We start from the raw sequence: 20115 nt of genomic DNA, 5'->3' as shown, positions 1-20115 counted from the left end.
TGCTCAAGTGACTTCACTTGTCATGGTGGCTTTGTCTTCCTGAGGACCTATTATGTGCTCACTGCTGGTTTCCATCGGCAAATTGTGAGTGTTCCTTTCCCCAAACACCACAATGGATGGCATGCCCTTCCCTGAGCATCAAGTTACTATGTAGGGGAAAGGATTATTCTATCAGCAAAGCTGCTGGGTTGGTTCCGGAGTCCCTCAGAACACTATCAGCCCTGCTGGCTGAATTCACAGGGCGCTCAGAGCTCTAAACTCTCTAGGAGGGTATCTGGAAAATGCCTGGACCTGGAGGCAATTGTCCGACCTTACCTCATCATTGGATTTTAATGGGGACTTGGATAAATCCCCGGACCTGTTCTCTCCTCTAAGGAGATGGTGAATTTGTAGACACTTGAGAAATTGTAAGCTTTATATGCATGTACAGGATACGTATTGTCTATTTTAGATTTCTTTAAACAATTCAGTTTTTTTTTTTTTTTTTTTTTTTTAGGCTTGGAGGCTGGTACTAGTTTGAAAACTCTGGAGCCATGTGATTGTCCTACTGGGGTTGCTTGTGTGAGAGAAATAAGAGAGAAAATACAATATGGCTAAGGGGATTGCAGATGACTCACTCAGTTTCTTTGTCTGGATACTGAGCGGGATTGGAAGAGACAAGGGGTCATTTAGACCATTCTCCGGCCTCTATTGAGGGCTGCCTCTTAGCCAGTCTTAGCAGATGGCTTTCCATCTGATCTGAGTCCTTCAGAAAAAGGGGTCGTTCTCTCCGTAAGCTAGTCTAACAACTTCCATCATCAAAAAGTTCTTTCTTGTACCTCACCTAAATCCTTCCTGTTTCAGTCTAAGTCCTTGTGGGCTTGTTGTCATCTGTGGAGAGAGACATGTTTGTCCCCATCTTGTCCAGGTCATCCTCATCCCTGCAGGCTGGTGGTCATGCTCCTCTGCTCTTTGCTGTAGGGCCATGTCTGAGGCCCGGGTAGGGTGCGGTTTCCTCCAAGTCCTCCCTGAGGTCTGTGTTCCCCTTAATCAGATGCTGAACTTTGTAGGGATGTGGGAGGGGCAGGAGGAGGAAGGTCTTGTTGTGTGCTGCGTGAAAGAGGGAGGCTGGGGATTTCACCAGGGAGTGGGAGCGTGGACTCTGTGGGCACTTTTGGAATGTTCTGCATGTAGGCATAGGGTGTCGTCATATCTCAAAGTGTCACACAGCTGGGTCACATGGTGGGTCCCCTGGCCCTGCTCACCGTGTTTCCACAGGTCACTCATCTTCCATCACTCTGAGGGGCTGTGGGGTAGCACAGGTCTGGGACAAGTTGGGTGGGGGGAACCTTAAAACACAAAAATGTTCCAGTGGATTCTGGAAAAAATCACGGGATTCTGATGAATGAAGAGTTTGCAGCCCCAGGGGCCTCAGGGAACTGGCTGTTGCGTCTTGGAGGTTCTGATGACAAAACCTAAAGGTGGGGCTCTGACTTCCGTGGGGAACAGGTCATGTGAAGGGGGCAGATGGCCACAGGCTTCCGCCTGCTCCAGCCTGTGTCTCTCCACGCCGACTAGTTCTTATCATGTCAGAGAAGCCGGAGAGGTGCTGAGCTCTTCCATTCCAACCCAACAAGTCCTGGAACCTGCTTTTTCTTCATTCCCTTCCCTAAAAAGCAGAAGCACCAGCTCCACAGCTCAGGGCGCTGTGAAGGTCAGGGAAAGTGCGTAACCTTAAAATCAATGATAAAGTGATTTGTTCTGATGATGACCGTCACTCCGCCGGGGGTGTCCTCATGTAAACAGAATAGTTACATTTTCACTGGCAAGAACATGGGGCTTGAAATTAGGAGATTCTCATCCCAATTCTGTGACCTTGAAAAAAAAATCACTGGAGGTCAGAGCTGGAAGGAATCATTGTTATCATGCTGTCAACCCCCAGGTTTGATGAGAAAGGAAATGGAGGCCCAGAGAGGTCAGGGAACTGGCCTGAAAGCAGGCCGCCGAGAGTAGAAGCGGGTGCAGGGCTGTGGGGGGAGAGCTGCGACGGGGAGGTGAGGGTGAGACCCTTCAGGGCCCGGGTGGTCAGTCTTCCTTAGCCAAGCAGGGTGGCTAGGGCAGGGCTGTGGGCGAGGGTGCCCCCACGGCTCTCCCTCTGCTGGGATGGGGGTCTCGGCGGTGGGCGGGGCCTAGTGGCGCAGGTGCAGGGGTGCGGGGTAACGGGAAGAAGGAGCCATGGGAATGCGATGGGAGGGGCGGCAGGAGTGCTGTGGGTTAGCAGGCCTTCAGAAGACCGCCGAAGTTTCTTCTTGGGCTTCTTGAAACGCAGCTGGTCTAGGTGGGTGCTGGCCCAGGAGACGGAGGCTGCAAACAAGCCTCCCAGAGGACAGAATCCCAGTGCATTTTTCTGGGGGGCGGGCACACGACCCTAGGGTTCCCAGACACCACCTCAGTGGTGGCTTCCGAGGGCCAGAGGCTGGCCCAGAGGGGCCCGATGAGCCCACCCGGACCTCTCCGGGAGCCAGCGGAACCCTGGGTTGTGCTTCTGCCATCCCTGCCTACCACCCCCCGCTGTGTCCAGGCTGTAGGGGCCCCGAATGGCGGCTGCGGGGCTGGGAGGCCAGGGTGCCAGGGCAGGGCTCCAAGCGCAGTGGGCCGCCGCTCTCCACGCCGCCTGTCTGGTGGGCTGGAAGGTGAGGAGGAGAGCAAAGGCACGGAGGAGGGGCCTTGAGAGGGCGGAGGAGCAGCCGAGCTGCTGAGTATTTTCCTGCCCATGGGAGCTGCTGTGACCAGGAGGAGGAGGAGGATGTGGCCGGAGCCCAGTGTTTCCTGCCTGATAAGCCAGCCCCTCCCTGGGAGCCCTGGCTGGGCCTACCTTCTCGCCCGGAGCCCTGCCCAGGGAGGGCCTGGCTGAGGAGGAAAATCACTTCTCCAGATTAGCTCGCCCAGGCCGAGCCTTCCTTCCCCGCCCCCGTCCCCAAGGCAGCCACAGGAAATGAGGCTGGGGCCCAGCAACCCAGAGGTCCCCACCTTCAGAGCACTCAGGCTCCAGGCCCAGGGACGCTGGTCTGTCTCGGGGCCCCAACGTCCAAGTCCCCCAAGAGCGGAAGCCTTCGTGCTCCAAAGTCAACCATTTCCAAGGGGGGCAATGACTGCAAAGCTTTCATGTGTTTGTCAGATCTCATGCCTGGAGTTGGGGCCTAGAAAACTGGTCCCTTGACTCATGGTCAGTCCACACAGCAGCCCCCTCCCACCTGGCCCACTGTCCAAGGGCACAGAGTGTGGGGGGCTTGGGAGGCAAGACGCCAAGCGGCTCCGGACACCCAGCCCCTGCCCTGCTCTGCCCTGACAGGCCGTGTGGCTGGGGTGAGTCTCTGATCCTTTCTAAAGGCAGGAGCTAAAGGCCTGCCTCCCACCCCGCATTCATTAGGACTGGACTCAGGGCACTCCTGGAGCAGCAGGGACAGTGGCCATCGCTGAAGAGGGTTGGGCACCCTGAGGGCAGTCCATCCCCTCTGAGGGAGGGAGAGCACCTACTCTTCAGTGTCATCTTGGGCTGACCTGGCTTCATGCTCCCCTCTCTTCTGCCCCTAGAGAACATTCTCTTCTGGTTTCCCACCCACCATCCGGTCCCCCGAGGCCAGTCTCTTCTTGGAACCCAGGGTGCCTTGGCTCCAGGTTGGAGGCAAGGGTTGTGCATAGGCTCCCAAGCCAAGGGAGAGATGCTTTTCAGAGCACGCTGTTTTGAAATAAAGACAGAGTCCCAGAGAATGTAGGGGCACTGCTCAGAGACGCATTCACAGACACAAGCCCCACCGCCTTCCCCACAGCCCAGACCTTCTTCCCAACCCACTGGTAAAGGCACCCCCCTTCCTCACCCCCACCCTCACTGGGAAGCTGATTCTTGGTAACCAAAGTGCCCAAAGGGAGTATTTAATCCCAGTACAGATGAACACACACTTGCCTAGGAGAAAACATCTACACAGGTGTGGACAGATACCTGAGTACGCACACTCACGTGGGTGACCGGCAGCCCCTCTACCTTCACATCTGGGGGGGGGGCACTGCCATTTATAAAGCACTGTCACACCTGGTGTTTCATGTGACTATCACAGCAATTCCAGCATAGGTACGGTTATGCCCCTTCACAGGTCCCGGGGCTGATGCTCAGGTGGGGCGCAGGGGCTGAGTAAGGTCACATGGCCAGTAAGTGGACAGGGACCCTGCCAGAGGATGCTCCCCGGGGCCTGCTCCCTGGGATGAGCATCCACACAACCACAGCTGAACCCAAAGAGCCCAGGTACAGCACAGGAAGGTTCAGAATTCCCTGGGCAGCAAGACAACCTGCATCCTGGCTGAGCGCCCAGGGCCACCTGAGCGGCCAGGCCTTTGCAGTCCTCCCTGATAGGTGGTCTCCTGGTCACAGGATACCTGGAGATGAGATAGGTGGGTGAAGGGGAGAAGACTGGGGTTTACACCTTTTCATTTTATGCTCTGCAGGGCTGGCCCAGCCACGTACTTGCCGTGTTGCTGTGTGACCTTGGGAAAATCACTTTCCCTCTCTAGGCTTCCAGAAATTAGGAGCTTATACTCAACAGTGTCCAAGGGGCAGAATGCTCTGCATCTCTGAGCCTGTGAAGGAGAAGCAAAGAAAAGAGGGGAGCTCCCCTCCTTTCTGTTCCTGGCCTCAGCATGGGGAGTGGCCTTAGGGAGGTGGTCGTGGTGGGGTGTCCCTGGGCAGGCGTCACTCTGAGCAGAGCCGGAGCTGTGGTTCTGACATCCAGGTCCTGAGCACCTCCTACCACATCATCCTGTCCTGTCTCAGCTGCCCTGGGCTGGGGGAGGGCATCCAGTCTCTGTCACCAGGCTACATCATGAGGCCCCCAGACACCTGGTCTGGCCCTATTCCCCTGTGTCACCTGGCCCCACCTCCTTGGGACTCTGCCCCTCCTTACCTACATCACCTGATCTTTCTACGTCTCCACACAGGCTGTTGGGCTGGACAGGATGAGGTAAGAGGCCTCTGTCATCTGAGCCCGGCCTGGCAGGTCGTCACGTAACCCTGACACAGAGGAGCAGCCCTCCCCGTCAGTTATGATCTGGTGCAAAGGCTGCCGCTGGCTCCAGGGGGATGCTGGGATTCCTCCACGGTCCATGGAGACTTCTGGGCCCTGTCCTGTCAACCCCACTCCAGGCCCTCACCACCGTCACTCACTGGCTATCACCCCGAGCCTCTCCCCCTCCAATCCTGCTAGAGGTTCCGGAAGGTCTGGAAATGTCACTCTTTTGCTTAAACTTTTGCCTACAGTGAAGCTCAAACTTCTCAGAAGACATTCAGGCTCCCACTCTCCTGGCCAGCCGCTTCTCCCCTGACTCACTCCCCATAGCACAGCCTGTGTTTTAGGCACAGTAAATTTCCAAATAGGACCTGATTCCTCATACCCCAGTGCCTTTGCATACTCTGTTCCCTCAGCCTGGAAAGTCCTTCTCCCCTTCTTCACTCTGTAGATTCGTCTTTCATGTCTCGGGACCCAGTTCAAATGTTCCCCTTTCAGAGAGACTTTTCCACATGCCCTCCACCCATCTGACCTACCCGGTCCCAGTCCTCATCCCAAGCGAGTTCGCAGCTGCATCTTCTGCATATCCCACAGCTCTTACACACAGCATCTATGTTGCGATGAGGCAATCTCTCTGTTTTTGAGCCTCTAGCCTCCCACTAGTCTGGGAACATGTTTATCTGGGAAGGAGTCTTATATACCTTTGACTCCATGGGGCCTACTTTGTGTCAGGCACATAGTAGGTGTCCCATCAACCTCTGTTGGATGATAGGACAGCTCTGCAGGGTTCAAACACTTACAGGTCTGTCCTCTGCCCAGTGTTTGATCTTAGACAAGTCGCTTCGTCTCTCTGTGACTCAGTTTTTCTGTCAGTTGGTACTGGTTTACGTCAGGTTTTCAGATTAGGGTAATAAATAGAAGCAATGGGAATAGCTCAGGAGATGATCAATGGTGAGACAGAAATTTCTAAGACAATCCCTGGATGATCCCTGGAAAAATTTAATTCTACACTGGCTCTCTGCCACCTTCTAGCCCGCGTTCATACCCCACCCTTGGCCATCAGTCAGGAATGCAAACTATTTGTAATATTGTCCCTACCAGAGCAGATTAGGAAGAAAATTGGTGCTGCATTTGAGAAGATGATGCATATATATATATGCGCATAGCATTTATCACAGTAAGGAGCTGACTGTTAATTCTACAGTTAAAAGGATGCTAAGTTCACTTTGGAAGTAAATTGAGCCCTTTGGTAATTTACCTTTTCTAGGCCTAATTAAAACATCTTTTATTATTTCCTCTATTAAACATGCTATGTAGGTACATACAGAAAACTTAGAAATAGATACAATGAGAGAGAGAGAGAGAGATTCCCCCCTATAATCTCCATGCAAAGGACACCCATTAACATTGTGTTGTATTCCTTTCAGACTTCTTTTTTCTAGGTATATGTGTGTGCCCACATGAGTATTTTTAAACTTTATTTTAGAATATTGGGATTACATTGTTTGGTAACTCACTTTTTTAAAAAGTGAAAATGTAGCCTGAATATGTTTCCGCATCAATGCATGCCTCTTACTGGATGATGAACATTCTGTTGTGGGCTCTTCTAGAAGTTCCTTTTTCCATTCCCTATGTTACCAGACCCAATGAACACCCTGTAGTTTGCTGAAGAAGTTTGAGTTGCCCTAAATGAGGCTCTACCTCTTCTACCAGAATGAGCGAAGTATGCAATCCCCACCTTTGGTTTCTCAGCCTTCGCTGGACCCCCTTTCCAGAAGTGCAGCCACCCCTAGGACTCCCTCCCGTGCATGTTCTCCAAGAAGTGTGTGGAGCTTTCTTTCCGGTGGTGGTGTGTATTATGAAAATAAATAGGCACGGTTTTCACTTTCTAAGTATGGGTTTTGTTTTCCCACTGAATGTCAGCTTTCAAACAACACATCCCCTCCTCTCTCGTATCATGCAGCCCCCTCCCCACGCAACCAGCTGCCAGTCAGCTCTGGTGGGAAAGGCTGCTCTGGTACAGGGAGTGCGGGCTCAGATCTGGGCGGCCAGGGACACAGGGATGCCCACTTTCATTGCCTCACTGGGTGCCTGGGAGGGAAGTGACTTGTCTGAGGTTTGTTTAGTGAGTCAGCAGCTTGGCCCGGCTGCCCTGAGAGTGCTGGGAATCGGCCCCAGGCCCGGCCTGCCAGGCCTCAGCCTCTGACGTGCACCGTCTTGCTCAGGGCGGAAACCTCTCTTCCTGGGAAGGCAGGACAAAGGCCCTGGGGTACACGCCTGAGGCTGGAGATGCCTCCCTCCGCCAAAAACTGCACAGGGTGCTTCTGGGTGGTATTTTCCTGTGTGCGTCTTCTCTGTCCAGCCAGACTGTGACTGGGCAGGCCATGGTCTTCCTGTCTTCTGTACCTTTCCAGGTTGAGCCCCGTCCAGCACATTGCTGCAGGGGAGAGAAAGTATGCACAGAGGGCAGAGACTTGGACCCGGCTCTCAGCTCCTCCACTTGCTAGCTGTGAGAGCCAGAGTGAGTCACCTCATTTCCTTGAGCCTCAGCCTCAGTTTCTTCAGCTGGAAGAATGGGGACACTGAGACACCCCCCCCCCCACCCCCGGTGGATAAGTGGATTGAAATCTCATGCTGTCATCTAGTGACTCAAAGCAGGTGCTTAATAAATGAGCAATGTTCCTTTATGCTTCATCTTGCCACGGCCCATCTGGGAATCACGGTGGCTCCCTACCCTAGGCACACGGCCTCACATCTAGGGCCCTTTTCCATACTCCTGTCCGCAACCCTTGTCTGCACCAAGACAGGCTTTGTGGATGGGGCATGGCACCTCAGTGAACACACAGTTTACAGAACAACAGAGCTTGCTATGCAAGTGCAGCTTCAGGCCGGGCTCCCCGCCACCCCCCGTCCCCTTCTTGAACTTGGAGGACACGAGCCCCCCACGGCACTCCTACACAGATATCCTGAGCCCCTAGGATTCCAGCAGCCAGACTTAACCCTCCGACACTGCTGCCAACTCTAACCATCCACCCTTCTTCCCAGCAATGAGCCTTTGTTCAGCTTGGTGCTCTGCACGCTCAGATGCCCTGGCCTGCCCTCCGTCTCTCTGAAGCCTCCTTTCCCTGAGACTTGCCCTCCCGTGCCCTCCTGGGCCTGAATCCTGCCTCTCCTGTGACTGGCCTGCCCCTGTCTGCCTCTGGGCCTGCCACCCTCCGTCACCTTCTGCCCTGTGGTGTTTTGGCTTTTCCTCCAGATGGAACCTCCTAGAAGGGAGAGATCAAATCAGTGTGATGGCTGATTTAGGGGAAAGGGTGGAGAGTTAGAGTTAGGTCAGGGTTTGAATCTCAGAAGGTTACTTACCAGCTCAGGCAGGAAGCACAGGTAAGTTCCCCGGCCCCCCAGAGCCTATTTCCCCACCTGTGAAATGAGGATAATGAGGCGGACTGCCTGGCACTCCGTAGGCCCTCAGTATTAAGTTGAAGATGGCTTTTATTGTGTTGTCTGCATTCTCCTGTGTTATGCCTCGCACGCCCCACGGGGTCCTCAGATGCTCCCCAAAGGAGGAAGCAGCACGCTGTGGATGGGGCAGTAACTGATGTGAGTGACGGGGCCGTGGGGCCGTGACAGGGACACAAACAGATTGGAGCGTGGCATGTCCAGGGGTAGAGACTAGGAAGGGACTCAGAGGCAGATCTTCCTATGGCGAAGGCAGCCCTTCCTGTGCGCACGCGTGCACACGCGTGCACGCACGCACGCACACCTCTGCCAGCATCAGCATCACGGTGGGGTGGGAAGAGTGGGGCTGCAAATTTTGGAAATTTGAGCCCTGGGTGGGTGTATTCCTTGACAGTGGCCATGACAGTGGCCATGACCTTGGGCGAATCCCTTCCTTTCCCTGGGACTCACTTTCCTCCCCTGTACTGTGAGGTGGCTGAGGTGGATTCCCGCAGCTCTAATATTCCATGGCTCTGAGGTCAGACAAACTTCCAGTCTCAAATACATTCGTATCAAGGTAAGAGTTTACTCTAAAATTTCAGGTAGAATGACAGTGGCTGTCCAGGTGCAGGGAAAATTAATGTTGAGTAATGGCTGGCCACATTAATTAATTAATTTGCTTATGTAATCAACCATTTATTTAACCCTTCATTTACCTAGTGTTCTGTGCCAATGTGGCAGATCAAATATGACTAAATATGTCACTCCCTGCACTGAGAGGTATGTCTGCTTTCTTACTCCCTTGATTCTGGCTGGGCCTAACACTGCTTTGGCCAATAGAATACAGTGGAAGTGAGGCTCTGTGTGCTCCTTCCGCTTCCTCCTACTTGGAGCCCAGCTGCCATGTTGTAAGAAAACCCAAGCAGCCGCATGGAGAGCCCACGTGGAGGAGAACCAGGGCCCCGAGTAAACAGTCCCAGCTGAGCAGCCAGTCAACAGCCAGCATCAACTTGCCAGCCATGGAGCTCAAGCATCTTGGAAGTGGATCCTTCAGCCCTGGTTGAGTTGTCCTAGCTGATGCCTTGTGGAGCAGAGCTAAGCCGTCCACATGAATCCTCCCCAAGTTGTAAAATCATGATTGCTGTTTTGAGCCACTGAGTTTGGGGATAGTTGTTATGCAGCAGTAGATAATGGACACAGACAGAGCTAGTGCTGGTATATGGGGATCCAGAGATGAAGAAAGAGGTGTCTTAGCCTATGCTTCTCCCCCAAACAGAACCTAAGACAAAGGTTTGCTTGCAGCATATAATGTTTTTGGAAAGTGATCTCAGAGAGCAGGAATGAAGACAAAACAGAGGAAGACAGAGAAGGAGGAAAACCAATATAGTTGTGCCTCTGAGTTGTCCACCACTGTGGGTGACTAGTGTTTGATCCCACTGGGACCTTCTGAGGAGCCCTACAGATTGTTTCTCAATATTGCCTGCCTAGGGATGGGAGAGAGAAGCATTTAGCCATGGGCTCCCACTTCGAATTGGCTGGGTTGTTCCATGGGATGTTAAGCCCTCTGTACTTCTAGGATGTGCATGCACGAGTGTCATGTCGGTTCCTGATGGTGCCCCAGGCTGACTTCAGAGAGGTGGCCAGGCAGGAAGCAGGAGACATTTGGCATATGCTGGATATGAGGTGTTGTCAGCATAAAGTGGATAAAATCTGCATGTAAGAGCTTTTTGTAGCCTTGGCTCAAAATCAGAGATGGGGCCATGAGAAGAGGAGGTGGCTCACAAGAGATGTCCAGGATGACATGGATCTTTGAGGAGCTGGCTGTCTAGTGCATGTGGTAGTGGCTATTCCATGAAGCTGTCAACTTATCTCAGCTGCCCCCAAAGGCTGGAGTTTATCCTGGGCTTTTGAGTCCCAACCACCAGCTATCTCTGTTTTTTTTTTTTTTAATTTTATTATGTTATGTTAGTCACCATACAGTACATCACCAGTTTTTGATGCAGTGATCCATGATTCACTGGTACAGCCACTTTGGAAAACAGTGTGGAGGTTCCTCAAAAAATTAAAAATAGTGCTACCCTATGACCCAGCAATTGCACTACTGGGTATTTACCCCAAAGACACAGATGTAGTGAAAGAAGGACCATATGCACCCCAATGTTCATAGCAGCCATGTCCGCAATAGCCAAACTGTGGAAAGAGCCGAGATGCCCTTCAACAGATGAATGGATAAAGAAGATGTGGTCCATATATACAATGGAATATTACTCAGCCATCAGAAAAGATGAATACCCAACTTTTACATCAACATGGATGGGACTGGAGGAGATTATGCTAAGTGAAATAAGTTAAGCAGAGAAAGTCAATTATCATATGGTTTCACTTATTTGTAGAACATAAGGAATAACATGGAGGACATTAGGAGAGGGAAGGGAAAAATGAAGGGAGGGAAATAGGAAGGAGAGATGAACCATGAGAGACTATGGACTCTGAGAAACAAACAGGGTTTTAGAGGGGAGGGGGGAAGGGGGATTGGTTAGCCCGGTGATGAGTATTAAGGAGGGCACGTACTGCTTGGAGCACTGGGTGTTGTACAAGTTAGTGCTTCTTGCCCTAACTGCCCCACTTCCACCAATAGCTCTATCCTTTTGCTAGAGAAATTCCAAAGCCTTTGTCCACCTGTCTGTCCTAAATGGTTCACAAATGCATTAGGGACATTTGGGATCCAGAACCCAGATGCCAAGGCTGGTTTACAGGGGAGGATCTGGGCAATTTTGAACTGTGCCACTTCCTCTGCTGTGGGGGTCATGGAGGTGGCATTTCCAGGTCCTGCTGGAAGTCCAAAACCCACAGAAGGACAACATCCTGAGAAACTCTTCTGGGATGATGGGGCCTGGATAACATATTCTTACTGTATCAGGTTCAGAAAACGATTTCCCTGTCCTCACTCTGGGCCAGGTGCCTGGGAACCTTGGCTGAGAGCCATGCTGCCATGTTCTGAGAATGTTGGAAGAGGAAGGCACCTCAGAAGGGATATGAGTGTCACCTTGATCCTCATTTCACACATGTGGGGACTGGGAATGGCCTCTGTTTTCTCAACCCTTTGAGTAGGTAAAAATAACTACAGAAAATATTAGAAAGCCCTTTCAGTTCTTTAGAGGATGTTTCACAAGTACCACTGTGAGGAGTTATAATAAGGCATTAATAATTGATAGGAGTTTGGACTTAATGCATGTTATGGTAGACACCCTACTGAATGAGTAGGAGGTGATGACAGTGCTGTGGGGGGAGACATTTTCTGAAGAGGGAACAATGAAGACTGATAAATTCTGTGTAGTGTTGCTCAAATCCTCCATTCTACTTTGACTTTGTGTGTGCAAGTTCCCAGGGCAGAGGTTCCAGTCCTTTGGGCCCTGAATGGTTTTCTAGCATCGTAGAATAGATGCTGTGGCCTCATTCCATGTCTGAGTCCAGAATAGATGCTGTGGCCTCATTCCATGTCTGTCTTATACCCAGATGCCATTGCACAGGTGTACAGGGTGGTAAACATGTGAACAGGGACTGTCTTTGAGGCGGTGGATGAGCCAAGAACTCTCATCTAGAGGACAGAAGTTCTGGTTGCTTCTGCTAAGGCTTCACCACCTGTTAGTCATGTGACCTTGAGCAATGATTTTACCTCTCTGTCTCCGTGTCCTCATCTGTCATGGGGGAAGCATTCCCTGCCTGCCTGTCTTACTGACCTCAGTCAGATAATGGGTGTGTGCACATTGGCTCAAACCGCTGACAGGGGAGAGATGCCTCTAGGGTGACAAGATAAAGGAGCAACCTCTCAGTCAATCTCTCTCCCTTCTCTTCTGCTTCCCTTTGCATGTAGTCTTCCTTCTCTTAGGCTGGAATCACAGCTACTGGCTGCTCTGATCAGAACCCTGCCTGTTCTCTAGAAAAATCCATGAATCAATCAACGGGGCTGGGGGGCATGGTGGGTGGGGTGAGAATTGAGTATTTTGATTGGCCCAGTTTGGGCCATATGCCCATGCATGGCCCAACCACTGTGGCCAAGCACAATGGAGTACCATGCGTCCATCCTTCAGCCTAGAAGGGAGGCACTGTTGCTAGGAGGTCCCCCCCCCGAAACACTTGACTGGGGCAGAAGAAGGAAAATAGTTCTTTAAAGGAGCTCTAGATCTAGACAGTCAAAACTGTGAATGCCCACTGAGGTGCAGGGCTACTTTGCAAGCTCACCTGTAAGCCAGGTAACTGTAGGGTGCCATCAGTGTCTCTGTTGTTAGTCCTGCACCTGAGTTTCTATAGGAAGGAAGAGGAACTGGGACCCTGCTCCACTTTGAGTACCCTGGCCAAGAAGGATGGAGACTTAACTTCTTACTGTCACCAAAAATGCTGATGTCTTTTAGATAAAACAGTTCTTCCCTTTGACACAGAGAACATAGGATGTTCTAGTATTCTAGCTTCTCTCCACCATGGTTCTCCTTTCCTACTCCACCCACGCAGCCACCCTGAATAGGTGGCCTTTGGCAACAACACTCCAGTCTCTGGGCCTGCAACATGCCCAGACGGGTGAGGTGAAGAAGATGCAACAGACGTACAGTGGCTCCTGGCTCTCATAGGAGTAGCAGGCTAGCTTGCAGCACAGCCAGCAAGCAAGCAATGACAGTGCAAATGGATGAGTGCTCAGGAGCTGCTGGTGTAGAGGAGCTTGGGATGTCTGATCTGGGGAGAGGAATGTCCCCACTTTTGTGGACTTCTCCTCCCCACCCCCTGCCGTTGCCAGACCACCAACCCTTGAAAGGCAGTAAAACATGGAGGTGAAGAGTATGAGCTCTGTCTATACTGCCTGGTGTTATTTAACCCCTGCTCATCAGTTTTCTCATTTATGTAATGGGGATGATAATACTAGTATGTACATCATAGGATTGTCATGAAAATAAAGTATGTGACTACATAACATGTGCTCTCCAGAGTGCCTGGCACACAGTGTGTGTTCAACGCATGTAACTTGTCACCATGTGTTACACCCAATATTTACTTGTTTATTCATTTTCTCTCTCTCTTTCTCTGTCTCCCCACTAGATTAGAACTTTCCTGAGCAGGGACTTTTTTACTGTTTGGTGCAGTATTCTCAGGGCCCAGAAGAGTCGCTAGCATACTATAGGCACTTACTAAATATTGTGTATTGCCTACATGATAATTAATATTATACTTGGCTTGAATTATTTTAATAACCTCCTTCCTGGTCGCCTTCCAGCCTCTATATCCCTGCAATAATTTTACTCCCCTGCCTAAACCTCTTTTAAAAAAATATTATATATATTCTTTGTTTTTGAAGATTTATTTTGCTTATTTATTTGAGAGAGAGAGAGTGTGAGCATGCATGGGAGTGGGAGGAGGGTCAGAGGGAGAGAATCTCCAGCAGACTTCTGTGCTTCCAAGCCCCCGACACGGGGCTCAATCTCACAGCCCTGAGATCATGATCTGAGCCGGAATCAAGAGTCAGACGCTTACCAACTGAACCACCCAGGCACCCCTCTCCTGCCTACACCTTTTATTTTTTTATTTTTATTTAAATTCAGTTAGCCGGCATATAGCCATTAGTTTTTGGTGTAGTGTTCAATGATTCATTAGTTGCCTATAATACCCAGTGCTCATCACATCATGTGCCCTCCTTAATGCCTAAACCTTTTAAAGGCTCCTTTCTCCACAAATCAAGAGTCCACACTCTCTCCCTCTTTTGTACAACTGCTCCACCCCACCCCCCGCCCCGCCTGCCCCGATGTGGATGGCTTTGTCACTTGCCCTTGCGCTATCCCTGAAACCACCTGGCACAGTTCACTTGCTGTCCTGGCTCTTGCTTTTTCTCCTCCAACCACAGCCTGTGTTTTATTTTCTTTCTGTATAACGTGCTTTCTCCTATTTCCCCCTCATTTAGAATCCTAATTATCTTTCAAAGTCTATTTCACTTTGTCCTTCAAGGAGAACCTCTCCTTGATCCCTCCTATAATACGCAATTTCTCCCCTTTGTGTGTCTATTTTAGCATTTGCTCCTTCTTCCTTGTGTTAGCATTAGCTGTGTATGCATCTGCCTCCTGTTTAGACTGCAAACTCATTTAGGGCACTAACTGTGTCTTTTTCATATCTTTATATTTGCCACCTATCCTAGTATCGGTCATGTAAGGGGCACTTAATATGTGCCTGTTGAACAGCCTCAGTAACAAAGTTCCTGTCACGCCAAAGTTACTTGAATTTTGCACCTGCTTATGGTCTTCATATCTCACATCCCAGCCGGTGAGTATCTTGATTATTTAATTCCTTCTTCATGTTCTGCGTTTGAACGTGAGCTCAAGGATGGGAACCCTGTCTATCTTGCTTATTCTTGAGCCCCTAGTGCCTAATAGCATCTGGTATGAACAACTGGTCAAGTGATATTTGGGGAATGAATGAATGAATTCCAACCGGCTCTGAATTGCAGCTTGTTTGTGGGAGGAGTCTGACTCTCTCATGTGGAGTTGCTCATCACTTTCTCCCATCCCTCCTCCACCCTCATTTCTACTTTCTGACCCTCTTGGTGCGGGTCTGACCTCTGTATGCCCAACAACCAATTCTAGGTACATTTCTGCTCCATAGTTGTTGTTGTTGTTGTTTTTTAATTTAGTGAGAACATTGCTTTTACAAACATTTATATATTTGAAGTGATATTATCACCTCAAAAACAATCACTTATGTCTGTCATGTTGAACTTTTTTTTTTTTAAAGATTTTATTTATTTATTTGAGACAGAGAGAATGAGAGACAGAGAGCATGAGAGGGAGGAGGGTCAGAGGGAGAAGCAGACTCCCTGCCGAGCAGGGAGCCCGATGCGGGACTCTATCCCGGGACTCCAGGATCGTGACCTGAGCCGAAGGCAGTCGCCTACCCAACTGAGCCACCCAGGCGCCCCATGTTGAACTTTTAAAAAGCGAATTTCTAGCAGTATTCACAGTATTGAGAGATGGTTCACCTTGAATAGAATGAATTTCTAAAAGCTTTACTTTGATCGCCTGAATTAGATGGAAAAAAGTGAATTGTTATTGGAATTACCAGATTTTTTTTTCTATTGATGCACCCGATTCCACAAATATAACACTGGCATTATTTCACCATGTGTGACGTTCTCTGGGTGGTGTTATCAAATAAACAGTTGCCACTTCACTCTTAGCATGTGTGCAAGAAAACTTGGAATTGACAAATATACTAGGCATGGTTTTCCAGAAAAACACAGCCAAGCAATAAAAGATTATATATATTCATGGAAGAGATGTGTTATAAGGAGTTGGCTCACATGATTATGGAGGCTGGTTAGTCCCAAATCCTCATGGCTGATGTCTCAGGCTGCCGTAGAAACAGGAAGAGCTCATGTTCCATTTCAAATACTTTCAGGTAGGGGGCATTCTCTCTTACTCGGGGCAGGGGTGGAGTGAGACGGTCAGTGTTTTGTTTTATTCAGGCCTTCAACTGATTGGATGAGGCTCACCCACATTAGGGAGAACAATCTGCTTTATTGAGTCAGCCAATCCAAATATTAGTCTCATTCAAAAACATCCTGACAGACACAGCCATGAAAATGTTTGGCCAGGATTGTATTTTATTTTTTTTAAGATTTTATTTATTTATTAGATTGAGAGAGATGGAGAGAGAGAAAGAATGAGCAGGGGGAGGGGCAGAGAGAGAAGAAGATTCCCCGCTGAACAGGGAGCCCAGGATCATGACCTGAGCTGAAGGCAGATGCTTAACCAACTGAGGCACCCAGATGTCCCTGACCAGGATTTTAGACAGTGTTCTTAAAGTCACTGATGACCTTTGAGTTGGATGCTGATGCTCCCTGAGCAGATTTGTGTCTGCTTTTTATGTTGTCAGTGACATCACCATGGTTCTTAGGGCAGATGGTAAATGCTGATAACCATTTTGTGCATGTTATGGTTTTGTCATTAACTTTATTGAAAAAGAGAAAGATATTTTCATTTTCATGACTCACACACTTTCTTTTTTTGTGGAACTCATTGCTACTGAGGGTTTATTGAAAAATAAAAAATAAAGATGCAATAGCAGTTAAATATTGTAGATTGATACTACATGGTAAGTGGAAAAGTTGCTGCAGCAAGGCTGATCCCATTACTGTCTATGAACCCTGGAGCAAGACTGCTGCCTTCTAGATCCTGCACATTGTGTCTGTCACTCCTACTTTCCCCACTGACCTGGAGCCTGGTGGCCTGCGGTTTCCTGCACCTTGCAGGCCATGGCACAACTGGCAACAGCAGAAACACTGAGTCTGTATCTTCCCACCATCCCAGAGGGGGAATGACTCTCCTCCATTGCTTGTGTTTGTGTACATTTCAACGTCTAGGGGGAGCTGCATGCGGTGTCCCTGAGAGGGCTGCACTGGGTTGGGAAAGGATTGGGAAGGAGAGGCAGGTCAGCCCTCATCATCTTCTAGATTTAGCCTGGTGTTTAAGTGAAAACTCACTTGCTCACTGCACACGTCACTCACACACTAAGAGATGCAGTTGTGGCAGAAGCTGGAAGTACAAGCCAAGGGGTACCGATCTGATCTTGGCTTCTTTTAAAGCAATTTTTAGTAGGGCTCCATTAAGCAGTGACAAACTAGGCAGGACACCAGGACGACAGGGGGCAACTGGCACCGTCCATGACAAACAGAGCATTTGGTCACTTTACTTACAGGAGCTTTATCCTTGGGCTCTAAGGGATGCTTTGATCTTAGCCCAGTTTTAGAGTAGTTTCTCCATTTGGGGATTCCATGTTTGTGTGGTGTCAGCTTCCAGGGCTTGCAGGAGCATGGGAGCATAGGTGGAGACTCTGCCACAGTAGATTTGGGGTCCTCCAAGAGTTGCAGCAGAAAGCTGCCCAGTGCTCCTTCCTCAGGTGGGTGGAAGGGAGGGGTTTCCCAAGGGGATCACCCATTCTCTGGTCTTACCTTGATGTAGAAAGCCCAATTTTAGCTCCCAGTGTATGTGGGGCCTGAGGCCTCCATTCCCGTCCCCACGGAGGCCTTAAATCCACTTGTTGCTGTGGCTTCTCTCCTTGTTTCTGGTCCCTTGTGACTTCCCTGTCCCAGCCTCCTTCCCAAATGCAACTCAGCTACCCATGAAATGGATATTTAACAAGTACTGAAACTAGAACTTCTATATGTTTGAGTAGGAGCTGGGGGAGGCAGAGTGCTAAGGGTGTCCCCCTCCCTCCCAGACACCAAGCGCCCAGGCCTCCTCTGCTTGTCCTTGAGTAGATGACACCAAATGATTGTGGACATCAGATGGATATAGGGGTGTTAGTCTCCCTTGCTAATTGGGGAGAATTTTTTTTTCTTTTTAAGAGAGAGAGAGTACACACGAGCAGGAGGGAGGGTCAGAGGAAGAGGGAGAGAGAGAATATTAAGCAGGCTCTTTGCCCAGCATGGAGCCCAATGCAGGGCTTGATCTCTTAATCCTGAGATCATGACCTGAGCCTAAATCAAGAGTCAAAAGCTTAACTGAGTGAGCCACCCAGGTGCCCCCAGGAGAACTTCTTGAGGGTAGAAACTTCTAGCACAGGGCTGAGCCCAGTGGAGGATTCCATTGGGAAGGCAGGGCAGGAGAGATTCCTACTTACATCACATGGTAGAGCCTACAACTCTGCTTTTGACCTTGGCAGGAGGGAGGAGTGTTTTGTATCTGAGAAGTTTGGTAAGATTCTCAATACCTCTTTGGACAGAGAAAGGAAGTTCCAGGATTTTCTTAACATTGTCATTCATTCATTCATTCATTCATTCATTCATTCATTCATCCACTCTTCCTTCATTCCCCAAACATTTTTAACATCTACACCTAGTGTGTGGCTGAAACACTAGCTCTGACTCCAATCCTTCCAGGTTAGGGAGAAGAGCTGCCCCTGAATGGGGAGGACAACACCAATAGACCACTTCCATAGCTCAGGGTCCAAGTGGCCTGAGACTGAAAGGGTTCAAAACCTCAGGGGTCCTGTGGGTCTATCTGGACACCAACAGGACAAGGCTGGGACCCTGGGTATAGATGGGATGGTTGAGCCCCCATCCATGTGGCAGAAAGGCAAGGCAAGAAGGAGCTATTAATCCTTTTATAATTGATTGACCGAGTCCAGTGTCAACCACTACTTCCAGTGTCTCCTGGACGTGAGAACAGAGCTTGCAGCCTAGCTTCTTGCCAGGCTGGCCAGGGCACCTGATTCTCTGCTGCTCCAGCCTCGAGGGTCTCCAGCGTATGGCCCTGGGCAGGAGCAGTGCCCACTTGCCCCTTCCACCTCCCTGCAAACACCCACACATACTCATACACATGCAGGCACTCATACTTACAAGCATAAGTACACCCTTGCATGCACATGTGTGCACACATACATACACGTCTCATCCACACAAGCTGCAGGAGTGTTTTGCAATCCTGGTCAGGCCTGGGCAGGATAGGATGGCAGCTCTCATACTTCCCTCTGGGTCACCATGGTTTCAGCCATACAGAAGATGTGGATGTAAAAAAATGTGAAATATGAATACGTTAATGGATGAGTGAATGAAGGGATGAGTAATTTAGGAAAAACCCGGAACTTCCTTCCTCTGTCCAAAGAGGTATGGGAAAGCTTGCAGAACTTCTCAGATATAAAGCACACTCCCTGTGGCATCAAGGTAGGATGGGAGAGTGGGGGAGTGCTCCTGGTGAAGCCTCTTCCCAGCTGGGGGCCTCCTGTCTCCTGGACTTCTGTCAGAGGGCTCTGGGTTGGTGACATGCCCCCTCAGGGCTCCTTCTCTCTACTTGAATCCAGCTTGGCCTCCAAAAGCGGGCTGACTTTGTCTGGAAACACATGGAGCCAGGCACACTTTGGTTACAAGACTCCAAAGGCAGCAGCGGCTATGGGTATGAGATGGGTACGGTGCACGGTGGCCCGTCCTGTCATCAACAAGGACATGGGGCAGATGGCAGAGGTGGGCAGAGCAGGTCGCTGGCCTGGAAAGAGGCAGTGAGTGGTAACGTCCTTTCTGCCCTGATCCTGGGGGCCACACTCCCTTGTCAGTTACATGGCTGCGATAAGCCAACTACTGCAAGATTTGTGCCCCTGTCGCCATGAGGCATGATGCTGTAGGGGAAAGAGCACAGAAATAAGAGTCAAGACACCTGAGTTCTAGTCCTGATTCTTTCACTGCCTTTTGTGTGACTTTGAGGTAAGTACTTGACCTCCTTGAACCTTGAACCCCTTGAAAAATGGGAATAGCCAAACTTGCTTCATCTCTTTCTTAGGGGAGATGGGGCCCTCCCAGGTTAGAATGTTAGCTGGAAGTCCTTCCTAGTGTCTGGTGTCACCCTCACTCTTATCCACTTAAACCCACTGGTGGTGGTTCTGTCTTTAGCGTCTAAACTCAGCCTTAGTCAACAAGTGATGTTTGCCTGCCCATAGAGCACAAATTTTGTGCTCAGCAGAGAAAGACAGCTTTCTTCCACCACGTAGGGAAAATCCATTTGGGTTGGATTTTCATGGGGTAGAAGATGGAGAAAGAAAGAAGAGAGAGGAAATCTGGTGACTCTTGTTTTGTTTCTTTTAATCGCTAGAAATCTCTGATCTACTGAGTGCTGAG

Source organism: Neomonachus schauinslandi, chromosome 2 (genome assembly GCF_002201575.2).
Source record: "Neomonachus schauinslandi chromosome 2, ASM220157v2, whole genome shotgun sequence".
Classification (NCBI taxonomy): Eukaryota; Metazoa; Chordata; class Mammalia; order Carnivora; family Phocidae; genus Neomonachus; species Neomonachus schauinslandi.
Note: the sequence above shows the minus strand (reverse complement) of the source record.